Source organism: Staurois parvus, unplaced genomic scaffold, assembly GCF_062004578.1.
Source record: "Staurois parvus isolate SC_StPar_1 unplaced genomic scaffold, SC_StPar_1.0 ptg000534l, whole genome shotgun sequence".
In the NCBI taxonomy this organism is placed as follows: Eukaryota; Metazoa; Chordata; class Amphibia; order Anura; family Ranidae; genus Staurois; species Staurois parvus.
Window position 1 is genome coordinate 1,296,721 of NW_028318330.1, and position 13,280 is coordinate 1,310,000.

Below are 13,280 nucleotides of genomic sequence, written 5' to 3' on the forward strand. Positions count from 1 at the left end.
GGGGGATATGATCTCCATGCATAATACATAAGGGGGGATATGATCTCCATGTATAATACATAAGGGGGATATGATCTCCATGTATAATACATAAGGGGGGGTATGATCTCTATGTATAATACATAAGGGGGGGATATGATCTCCATGTATAATACATAAGGGGGATATGATCTCCATGTATAATACATAAGGGGGGGTATGCTCTCCATGTATAATACATAAGGGGGGTATGATCTCCATGTATAATACATAAGGGGGGGATATGATCTCCATGTATAATACATAAGGGGGGATATGACCTCCATGTATAATACATAAGGGGGATATGATCTCCATGTATAATACATAAGGGGGATATGATCTCCATGTATAATACATAAGGGGGGATATGATCTCCATGCATAATACATAAGGGGGGATATGATCTCCATGTATAATACATAAGGGGGATATGATCTCCATGTATAATACATAAGGGGGGTATGCTCTCCATGTATAATACATAAGGGGGGTATGATCTCCATGTATAACACATAAGGGGGATATGATCTCCATGTATAATACATAAGGGGGATATGTTCTCCATGTATAATACATAAGGGGGATATGATCTCCATGTATAATACATAAGGGGGGGATATGATCTCCATGTATAATACATAAGGGGGGGATATGATCTCCATGTATAATACATAAGGGGGATATGATCTCCATGTATAATACATAAGGGGGGGATATGATCTCCATGTATAATACATAAGAGGGTGGGGGGATATGATCTCCATGTAGAATACATAAGGGGGGATATGAACTCCATATATAATACATAAGGGGGGATATGATCTCCATGTATAATACATAAGGGGGATATGATCTCCATGTATAATACATAAGGGGGATATGATCTCCATGTATAATACATAAGGGGGGGATATGATCTCTATGTATAATACATAAGGGGGGATATGATCTCCATGTATAATACTTAAGGGGGGATATGGTCTCCATGTATAATACATAAGGGGGGATATGATCACCATGCATAATACATAAGGGGGGATATGATCTCCACGTGTAATATATAAGGGGGGATATGATCACCATGTATAATACATAAGGGGGGATATGATCTCCATGTATAATACATAAGGGGGGGATATGATCTCCATGTATAATACATAAGGGGGGGATATGATCTCCATGTATAATACATAAGGGGGATATGATCTCCATGTATAATAGATAAGGGGGGATATGATCTCCATGTATAATACATAAGGGGGGGATATGATCTCCATGTATAATACATAAGGGGGGATATGATCACCATGTATAATACATAAGGGGGATATGATCACCATGTATAATACATAAGGGGGATATGATCACCATGTATTATACATAAGGGGGATATGATCACCATGTATAATACATAAGGGGGATATGAACTCCATGTATAATACATAAGGGGGATATGATCTCCATGTATAATACATAAGGGGGATATGATCTCCATGTATAATACATAAGGGGGGATATGATCTCCATGTATAATACATAAGGGGGGATATGATCTCCATTTATAATACATAAGGGGGATATGATCTCCATGTATAATACATAAGGGGGGGGGGGGATATGATCTCCATGTATAATACATAAGGGGGGGATATGATCTCCATGTATAATACATAAGGGGGTATATGATCTCCATGTATAATACATAAGGGGGGGATATGATCACCATGTATAATACATAAGGGGGGATATGATCTCCATGTATAATACATAAGGGGGATATGATCTCCATGTATAATACATAAGGGGGATATGATCTCCATGTATAATACATAAGGGGATATGATCTCCATGTATAATACACAAGGGGGATATGATCTCCATGTATAATACATAAGGGGGGGCTATGATCTCCATGTATAATACATAAGGGGGGATATGATCACCATGTATAATACATAAGGGGGGATATGACCTCCATGTATAATACATAAGGGGGATATGATCTCCATGTATAATACATAAGGGGGATATGATCTCCATGCATAATACATAAGGGGGGATATGATCTCCATGTATAATACATAAGGAGGATATGATCTCCATGTATAATACATAAGCGGGATATGATCTCCATGTATAATACATAAGGGGGGATATGATCTCCATGTATAATACATAAGGGGGGATATGATCTCCATGTATAATACATAAGGGGGGGATATGATCTCCATGTATAACACATAAGGGGGATATGATCTCCATGTATAATACATAAGGGGGATATGTTCTCCATGTATAATACATAAGGGGGATATGATCTCCATGTATAATACATAAGGGGGGGATATGATCTCCATGTATAATACATAAGGGGGGGATATGATCTCCATGTATAATACATAAGGGGGATATGATCTCCATGTATAATACATAAGGGGGGATATGATCTCCATGTATAATACATAAGGGGGGGGATATGATCTCCATGTATAATACATAAGGGGGGATATGACCTCCATGTAATAATACATAAGGGGGATATGATCTCCATGTATAATACATAAGGGGGATATGATCTCCATGCATAATACATAAGGGGGGATATGATCTCCATGTATAATACATAAGGGGGATATGATCTCCATGTATAATACATAAGGGGGATATGATCTCCATGTATAATACATAAGGGGGGGTATGCTCTCCATGTATAATACATAAGGGGGGTATGATCTCCATGTATAACACATAAGGGGGGATATGATCTCCATGTATAATACATAAGGGGGATATGTTCTCCATGTATAATACATAAGGGGGATATGATCTCCATGTATAATACATAAGGGGGGGATATGATCTCCATGTATAATACATAAGGGGGGGATATGATCTCCATGTATAATACATAAGGGGGATATGATCTCCATGTATAATACATAAGGGGGGATATGATCTCCATGTATAATACATAAGGGGGGATATGATCTCCATGTATAATACATAAGGGGGGGGGATATGATCTCCATGTATAATACATAAGAGGGTGGGGGGATATGATCTCCATGTAGAATACATAAGGGGGGATATGAGCTCCATGTATAATACATAAGAGGGGATATGATCTCCATGTATAATACATAAGGGGGGATATGATCTCCATGTATAATACATAAGGGGGGATATGATCTCCATGTATAATACATAAGGGGGGATATGATCTCCATGTATAATACATAAGAGGGGATATGATCTCCATGTATAATACATAAGGGGGGATATGATCTCCATGTATAATACATAAGGGGGGATATGATCTCCATGTATAATACATAAGGGGGGATATGATCTCCATGTATAATACATAAGGGGGGATATGATCACCATGTATAATACATAAGGGGGGGTTGCTGTAGGAAAGTCCTGGACTCTTTCTTGGATACACAGAATATAACTGGATATAACATTTTTAGGGAACGTTGATCCAGGGAATATCCGATTGCCTCTCGGGGGGTCAGGAAGGAATGTTTTCCCTGCAGGAGCAGATTGGATCGTGCTTTGCTGGGTTTTTGCCTTCTGGTGGATCAGCTGTGGATGTCGGATTATAACTTTTATTTTTAATGGTTCAACTAGATGGACTGTCTTTTTCAGCCAGACTAACTATGTAACTATGTAGGTCCCACAACGCTGCCTCCCATCTCCTGAGACTGCACTCAGTGACTTGGGTCTGAGACACTACAGACATATCCCTCCACCCGGCACAGCCAGCAGATAACAGAGAAGGTCCCCTGGAGGAGTCAGGCACAAGGCAGGAGACCCCAGTCACATGTCCTGGGTGCTACATTATGCAATGCTTACAGTAAAAATCAACATTTTTCTGCCAGCTGAACCCCAGAACCTCCATAAATCCAGTCTAGATACATAAATTGTGTCTGCAGCACAGAGAAGGAAGATTATCCGAGAGAAATCCAGGAATACAGGACGGGGAACACAGCTCAGGAAAGTGACCAGGGGATTACAGGCTGATATCACCCAGTCCCCGCCCTACTCTGGACCAATCAGTGAGCAGTATGGGTGGAGGAATGGATTTAGTGTTCATGACCCACCTGTGCTGATCTCTGTAGGAGTGTCCTCCTCTATAAATGTCCCCGTTATTCCATCCTCCTCCATAGACTGCTGATCATCCCTCACATACGCCTCTTCTTCTTCTGCTTTCACCTCAAATTCTATATCGATTGGATCTCCACTCTAAATCAAGGAAATGAGAGAAAATATCATCTGTAAAATATAAGGTCACATAAAAATATCCACACATCATCTCCACAAGCCAGTTCCATGTTCTAGATTCTCCATCCCACCAACCTTGTAATGGTGGGGGATGGAGTGATCTTCCTGTGTGGAATCCCGGGAATACAGAGGACGGGGACATCTCTCTGGTGGGTTCCTGGTATTAGGTGGCTCCATCATATCCTTGTGTCCTTCTGAAAACTCCTCCATCACTCCATACTCCTCATCCTCCTCTTTATACTCTTCTTTAACATCAATATTATCATCCCCGAGGATTCCACTCTGAAAGATATAATAAAACATTCATTGTAACAAACATGCTGTGTATAAATCACAACTACCAATAATTGTCATCATCTACCTGATGATGGTGAGGGATGGTGTGACCTTCCTGTGTGGAATCCCGGGAATACAGAGGACGGGGACATCTCTCTGGTGGGTTCCTGTAGCTGGATGACTCCACCATGGTGTCCTGGTACAGATCTTTGTGTTCTTTTAGAAGCTCTGACTCCTCCATCCCCCCATCCTCATCCTCCTCCTCTTTTATCTCTTCTTTAACCTCAACTTTAGGATCTCTCAGGTTTCCACTCTGAATATATAATAAAAATGACATCAATGGTAACAATGCAGATAATGTACAAATCCTAATGATACTATCAGTGATTGTTCCTCATCTACCTGATGATGGTGAGGGATGGTGTGACCTTCCTGTGTGGAATCCCGGGAATACAGAGGACGGGGACATCTCTCTGGTGGGTTCCCATGACTGGATCCATCTGTAGGAAACACACACACTGACTGAATCCATTGTTTCTATGTGTTTATCAGATGATGGGGGATCTAGGTGGATCCTCCGTACTGCTCTCTCCTTTACAATAAAGTCTCCTCTTACCCGGTGATGTGAGGGGCGGCTGATTGTCCATCATGACGTCCTTGTAGAGATCCTTGTGTCCTTCTAAATATTGATGTGTATCATCATCTGCTGGAGATAAAAGATATCACAGTGACTATGGAGATAGAGGACGGACATGACTATGGAGGAAGAGGACGGACATGACTATGGAGGAAGAGGACGGACATGATGGGGGTTACTGGGTGTAAATAGAACATAACATCTTATTACCGTTTTATGACTGTAGTCTGTGTCTGGTCTGTTTGAGAATCATCCCCCCCATTCATGTGATCCTTATCAGTTCCTAATTGGGGTGGAGATGAGTGCTCATTTGGCCATCTCCCTATAAATTTAGATCAGCTGATGGGGGGAGATCACTGATGGGGGGGCACAGTCACTGAGGGGGGGGGCTGCTTTTGAGTGAGTGCTGCGTTGATGGAGTGCTAAAAAGCAGTTGAACTCAAGCAGCAGGAAGATACAAGAAACTCTCCTGCATGCTGGACAGACTGCAAGCAAACACCCTGGGAAACATCTCCTACAAGTCTGAGTCCCACTCCGTGTACCTTTCATATGTCCCCTCTACTCCTCCTTTTCATATTACTTTCCTGCTTTCACAAAATCTCACTTCTTTACCCCTCTGCTCCACCCCAGAACTTGTACATCTCCCCCTCACTGCTACCATCTCCCTACTACTGCTCTCATCACCTCCTGCTGATACTTCACTCTTCTGCTGACCCAAACACCAGGACTGGAAGGCGTGTGCGCTCGTGTACATCCCGCTCCCATGTTACTTTCCTCACCCTTCCTCTCCTAACCTCTGGGGATATCTCCCCAAACCCTGGACCTCCACTATCTCACCACCACACCAGGCACCCTCCTTCTCCTAACCTCTGGGGATATCTCCCCGAACCCTGGTCCTCCACTATCTCACCCACACATCAGGCACCCTCCTTCTTCTAACCTCTGGGGATATCACCCCAAACCCTTGTCCTCCACTATGTCACCACCACACCAGGCATCCTCCTTCTCCTAACCTCTGGGGGGGTATCTCCCCAAACCCTGGTCCTCCACTATCTCACCCCCACACCAGGCACCCTCCTTCTCCTAACCTCTGGGGATATCTCCCCAAACCCTGGTCCTCCACTATCTCACCCCCACACCAGGCATCCTCCTTCTCCTAACCTCTGGGGATATCTCCCCAAACCCTGGTCCTCCACTATCTCACCCCCACACCAGGCATCCTCCTTCTCCTAACCTCTGGGGATATCTCCCCAAACCCTGGTCTTCCACTATCTCACCCCCACACCAGGCACCCTCTTTCCTCCAGGAATAGCCGTAATCCCCTCCATTTAATATCAGTCCCCGTGCTCCCAAAAACCACCTCCCCTTTTTCATGTGTGCTCTGGAATGCCCGCTCTGTCTGTAATAATCTCACCTCTGTCCATGACCTTTTTGTTTGCCGCTCCCTTAACCTACTAGCAATTACAGAAACCTGGCTCCAAGCAGCAGATCCTACTTCCCCCGCAGCACTTTCCTATGGAGGCCTCCTCTGGACCCACTCACCCAGACCCAGTGGTCAGAAAGGTGGTGGGGTTGGTTTGCTTCTATCTCCACTGAGCACCTTTCAAGTCCTCCCTAACCCTCCCTCTCTATCCTTCTCTTCTTTCCAGACTCACTGCATCCGGCTGTTTTCTCCCATTTCTCTGAGGATTGCAGTGATCTATCGGCCTCCTGGACCCGTGTCCCGCTTTCTTGATAATTTCTCCACCTGGCTACCCTACTTTCTCTCCTCTGAACTACAAACTATCATTCTCAGAGATTTTACCATCCCTATTAATGTCAACAACCCGGCTACATCCCAACTCTTCAACATAACCTCATCTTTTGCATTAGCACAATGTATACCGTCCTCCACTCACTCTGATGGGAATACATTGGACCTTGTTTTCTCCCATCTTTGCACTCCCTACAACCTCACAAACACCCCCTTTCATCTCTCTGATCACAATCTCATCACCTTCACAGTCTCCTCGTCTTCAAACACCTATCCCTCCAAGCAGCCAACAATTACCTGCAGAAACCTTCACAACTTGAACCCGGCTCCTTTCCACTCTGCAACTGACCAACTCTATGACAGAATCTCTCCCCTGTCCTGCCCTGACCTGGCCACTGCTGTCTACCACAGTTCACTATCATCTACACTGGACTCACTTGCTCCTCTAACAACACGAAGCCTCAGGCCCCAACCGTTACATCCGTGGCAGACTGACCACACCAGACATCTTAAGTGACATAGTCGTGCTCTGGAGCGATTGTGGCGTAAACCCAAATCTCACCGAGCATTCACCCGATATAAATCTGCTTTCTTCACATACAATTCCTCCCTCCATGCTGCCAAACAAGACGACTTTGTCACTCTCATCAATAGCTTGTCATCCAGTCCTCGTCGTCTCTTCTCTACTTTTAACTCTCTACTTTCTCACCTCCAACCAGTACCTCACTCAATGCTCACGAGATTGCAAATCATTTCAAAAACAAGATTGATGCAATTCGTAGGGGCATCTCCACTGCACAGACATCCATCCCACTTAGCATACCTTATACTAAACCTCCCTCAACATTTCCTCTTCTGACCTCGCTACTACTGAAGAGGTCACTAAGGTTTTCTCAGACGCCCATCTCACTACCTGCCCATTGGATACTGTCACCTCAAAACTACTATGGTCACCCTCTTCTTCCATCCTATGCTCCCTCACTCACATCTTCAATCTTTCCCTCTCTACTGGTGCCTTCCCCTCCCCTCTAAAGCATGCACACATCACTCCCATACTTAACAAGCCCTCCCTGGACCCCACCAACCTGAACAACTTAAGACCCATCTCCCTGCTGCCATTTACCTCTAAACTCTTAGAATGTTTAGTCTACAATCACCTGAGCTCCCACCTCACCGACAACAACCTTCTTCACCCTTTACAGTCTGGCTTTCACTCACTACACTCCACTGAAACTGGACTAATAAAACTCACTAATGATCTACTAACTGCTAAAACCAATGGCCACTACTCTATACTTGTCTCAACCAATGGCCACTACTCCGTATTCATCCCAACCAATGGACACTACTCTGTACTAATTCCAACCAATGGCTCCTACTCCGTACTCATCCCAACCAATGGCCACTACTTCGTACTCATCCCAACCAATGGCCACTACTCCGTACTCATCACAACCAATGGCCACTACTCCGTACTCATCCCAACCAATGGCCACTACTCCATACTAATCCCAACCAATGGCCACTACTCCGTACTCTTACTTCTTGACCTCTCTGCGGCTTTTGATATGGTTGACCATCCCCTCCTCCTCAAAAAACCCCACTCTTGGCCTCAGAGACTCTGCTCCCTCCTGGTTCTCCTCCTACCTATCGCAGCGCTCCTTCAGTGTTACCTATAATTCTGCCTCCTCCTCTTTACTCCCTCTCTCTGTAGGGGTCCCTCAAGGTTCTGTCCTTGGGCCCCTTCTCTTCTCCATCTACACCTCCTCCCTTAGTCACTTGATAAACTCCCACAGCTTTAAGTACCATCTCTATGCTGATGACACACAAATCTATCTTTCTACTCCTCACCTCACCCCTTCAGTCTCCTCCTCACCTCACCCCTTCAGTCTCCTCCTCACCTCACCCCTTCAGTCTCTTCTCACATTACTAACCTACTAAGTGACATATCGGCATGGATGTCACTCCACTTCCTCAAACTCAATCTATCCAAAACTCAGCTCTTAGTATTCCCTCCAGCCCGTGCCCCCTCCCCCAACATTTCCATCAAGATCAATAACACAATCATCAGTCCCTCCCCTCATGCCAGGGTACTAGGTGTAATCCTAGACTACCATCTGTCCTTTCAGTCCCAAATCCAATCACTGTCCAAATCTTGTAGACTTCACCTCCGTAACATCTCGAAGCTACGCCCGTTCCTAACCTCGGAAACCACTAAGCAACTTAGTCACTCCCTTGTTATATCTCGCCTTGACTATTGTAACTCCCCCCTCATTGGCTGACCTCATTGCAGGCTATCCCCTCTTCATTCGATCATGAATGCTGCTGCCAGACTCATCCACCTTACTAACCGTTCTGTATCTGCCACCCCTCTCTGCCAATCCCTCAAATGGGCTACATTCAGGGTCCTCCATCCCTCTCTGCCAATCCCTCCACTGGGCTCCATTCAGTGTCCTCCACCCCTCTCTGCCAATCCCTCCACTGGCCTCCACTCAGTGTCCTCCAACCCTCTCTGCTAATCCCTCCACTGGCCTCCACTCAGTGTCCTCCCCCCCTCTCTGCCAATCTCTCCACTGGCCTCCATTCAGTGTCCTCCTCCCCTCTCTGCCAATCCCTCCACTGGTCTCCACTCAGTGTCCTCCCCCCCTCTCTGCCAATCCCTCCACTGACCTCCACTCAGTGTCCTCCACCCCTCCCTGCCAATCCCTCCACTGGCTTCCCATTGCCCAACGGATAAAATTCAAAACACTAACAATAACATATAAAGCCATTTATAACTCTGCCCCAAATTACATCACCGATCTTGTCTCCAAATATCACCCAAACCATCCTCTCTGCTCCTCGAATAACCTCCTGCTCTCTAGCTCCCTTGTCTCCCCCTCCCATGCTCATCTCCAGGAATTCTCCAGAGCTTACCCCATCCTCTGGAACTCTCTACCCCAATTTATCAGACTATCGCCTACTCTGCTCACTTTTTGGTGATCTCTGAAAACCGATCTCTTCAGGGAAGCCTATCCTGCCTTCAGCTAATAATGGAATCTTCTACTCTTCCAACCAGTCCATCCCCCACAGTTACTACCTTTTATAGCACTAGCCCCTCCCTCGTACATTATAAGCTCCCAGGATCAGGGCCCTCCTAACCCTCTAGTATTGAACTGTTTTGTCTCCCATTATATTGTAAAGTGCTGAGCAAATAGTTGGTGCCATAAATTCTGTATAATAATAATAATAATTACCTCCTCTACTGCCACGTCCAACAACATCTCTGATCTCCTTCACATCAAATGTAACTTCTTATCTTTATTCCAGATTACTTCCTGTCTGTATTCCATAGAGAAGTCCTGTCTGGGTAGTACAAATGAGATCACCATCTTGTGGAGTACAGAGGAACTGCAGCCCCGAGAAATGTTCCCTAATAACCATTCCTGCATTGTATCTACCTTATAGAGATACCAGGAAAGTGCCAAAATAACTAAAAAAAATAAGAAACAATAAACCTAACTCTTATGCAACCAACTGTTTAAAAAATATATTTTACTACAAATAGAAAAGTCTTAAAGACACAGAACACAAGATAAAAAAATAAGGTATACATAATAAAACAGAGAACTCTAAAATCAGACACACAACCCAGAATGTCCCATCCTTCATATCACAGAGAGAGACAGACTACCCAGAAAGTCCTGTCCTACATATCAGAGGAGACAGAAAGACTACCCAGAATGTCCCGTCCTTCATATCAGAGAGAGACAGGCTACCCAGAATGTCCCGTCCTTCCTATCAGAGAGAGACAGACTACCCAGAATGTCCCGTCCTACCTATCAGAGAGAGACTGACTACCCAGAATGCCCCATCCTTCCTATCAGAGAGAGACAGACTACCCAGAATGTCCTGTCCTTCATATCAGAGAGAGACTGACTACCCAGAATGTCCCGTCCTTCATATAAGTGAGAGAGACAGGCTACCCAGAATGTAAAGCCCTTCATATCAGAGAGAGACAGACTACCCAGAATGTCCCATCCTTCATATCAGAGAGAGAGACAGACTACCCAGAATGTACCTTCTTTCCTATCAGAGACTGGGACAGACTACCCAGAATGTCCCATCCTTCATATCAGAGAGAGACAGACTACCCAGAATGTCCCATCCTTTATATCAGAGAGAGAGACAGACTACCCAGAATGTACCTTCTTTCCTATCAGAGACTGGGACAGACTACCCAGAATGTCCCGTCCTCCATATCAGAGACCGAGATAGACTACCCAGAATGTCCCATCCTTCATATCAAAGACCGAGACAGACTACCCAGAATGTCCCATCCTTCAAATCAGAGAGAGACAGACTACCCAGAATGTCCCGTCCTCCATATCAGAGACCGAGACAGACTACCCAGAATGTCCCATCCTTCATTTCAGAGAGAGAAAGATCACCCAGAATGGCCCATCCTTAATATCAGAGAGAGAGACAGACTTCCAAGAATGTCCCATCCTTCATATCAGAGACCTAGAAAGACTACCAAAAATGTCCCATCATTAATATCAGAGAGGGAGAGAGGGGGAGGGACAGACTACCCAGAATGTCCCATCTTTCATATCAGAGAGAGACAAACTACACAAATGTCCCGTCCTTCATATCAGAGAGAGAGAGAAAGACTAGACAGAATGTCCCTTCTTTTACATCAGAGACCGAGAGAGACTACACAGAATGTACCGTCCTTCATATCAAAGAGAGAGAGAGACTACCCAGAATGTTCCGTCCTTCATATCAGAGAGAGAGACATACTACCAAGAATGTCCCAATCTTCATATTAGAGACCTAGAGAGACTACCCAGAATGTCCCGTCCTTCCTATCAGAGACAGGGAGACAGACTACCCAGAACGTTCCGTCCATCATATCAGAGAGAGACAGACTACCCAGAATGTCCCATCCTTCATATCAGAGAGAGACAGACTACCCAGAATGTCCAGTTCTTCATATAAGAGAGAGTCAGACTACTCAGAATGTCCCGTCCTTCATATCAGAGACAAACTACCCAGAATGTCACGTCCTTTATATTAGAGAGAGAAACACTACTCAGAATGTTCCATCCATCATATCAGAGAGAGAGACTACCCAGAATGTCCTATCCTTCATATCAAAGAGAGAGAGAAAGACTAGACAGAACGTCCAATCCTTCATATCAGAGAGAGACAGACAACCCAGAATGTCCCATCCTTCATATCAGAGACCGAGAAAGACTACCCAGAACGTCCCGTCCTTCCTATCAGAAACAGACTACCCAGAATGTCCCATCCTTCATATCAGAGAGAGACAGATTACCCAGAATTTCCCGTCCTTCATATCAGAGAGACAGACTGCCCAGAATGTCCCATCCTTCATATCAGCAACAGAGACAGACTACCAAGAAGGTCCCATCCTTCCTATCAGAAAGAGGCAGACCACCCAGAATGTCCCATCCTTCATATCAGAGAGAGAGAGAGACAGACTACCCAGAAAGTCCCATCCTTATTAAGAGAGACCTAGACAGACTACCCAGACTGTCCCATCCTTCATATCAGAGACAGAGAGAGAGACAGACTACCCAGAATGTCCCATCCTTCATATGCAAGACAGATTACCCAGGATGTTCCGTCCTTCATATCACAGAGAAACAGACTACCCAGGATGTTCCGTCCTTCATATCACAGAGAAACAGACTACCCAGAATGTCCCATCCTTCATATCAGAGAGAGACAGACTACCCAGAATGTCCCATCCTTCATATCAGAAACAGAGAAAGACTACCAAGAATGTCCCGTCCTTCCTATCAGAGAGAGGCAGACCACCCAGAATGTCCTGTCCTTCATATCAGAGAGAGAGACAGACTACCAAGAATGTCCCATCCTTTATATCAAAGAGAGACAGACTACACAGAATGTCCCGTCCTTCATATCAGAGAGAGACAGACTACCCAGAATGTCCCATCATTTATATCAGAGACCGAGAAAGACTACCCAGAATGTATCGTCCTTCCTATCAGAGAGAGACAGACTACACAGAACGTTCTGTCCTTCATATCAGAGAGAGACCGAAAGCCCAGAATGGCCCTTCCTTCTTATCAGAGACTGAGACAGACTACCCAGAATGTCCCATCCTCCATATCAGAAAGAGACAGACTACCCAGAATGTCCCATCCTTCATAGCAAGGACCGAGACAGACTACCCAGAACGTCCCGTCCTTAATATCAGAGAGAGAGACAGACTACCAAGCATGTCCCATCCTTAATAACAGAGACCTAGACAAACTGCCCAGAATGTCCCATCCT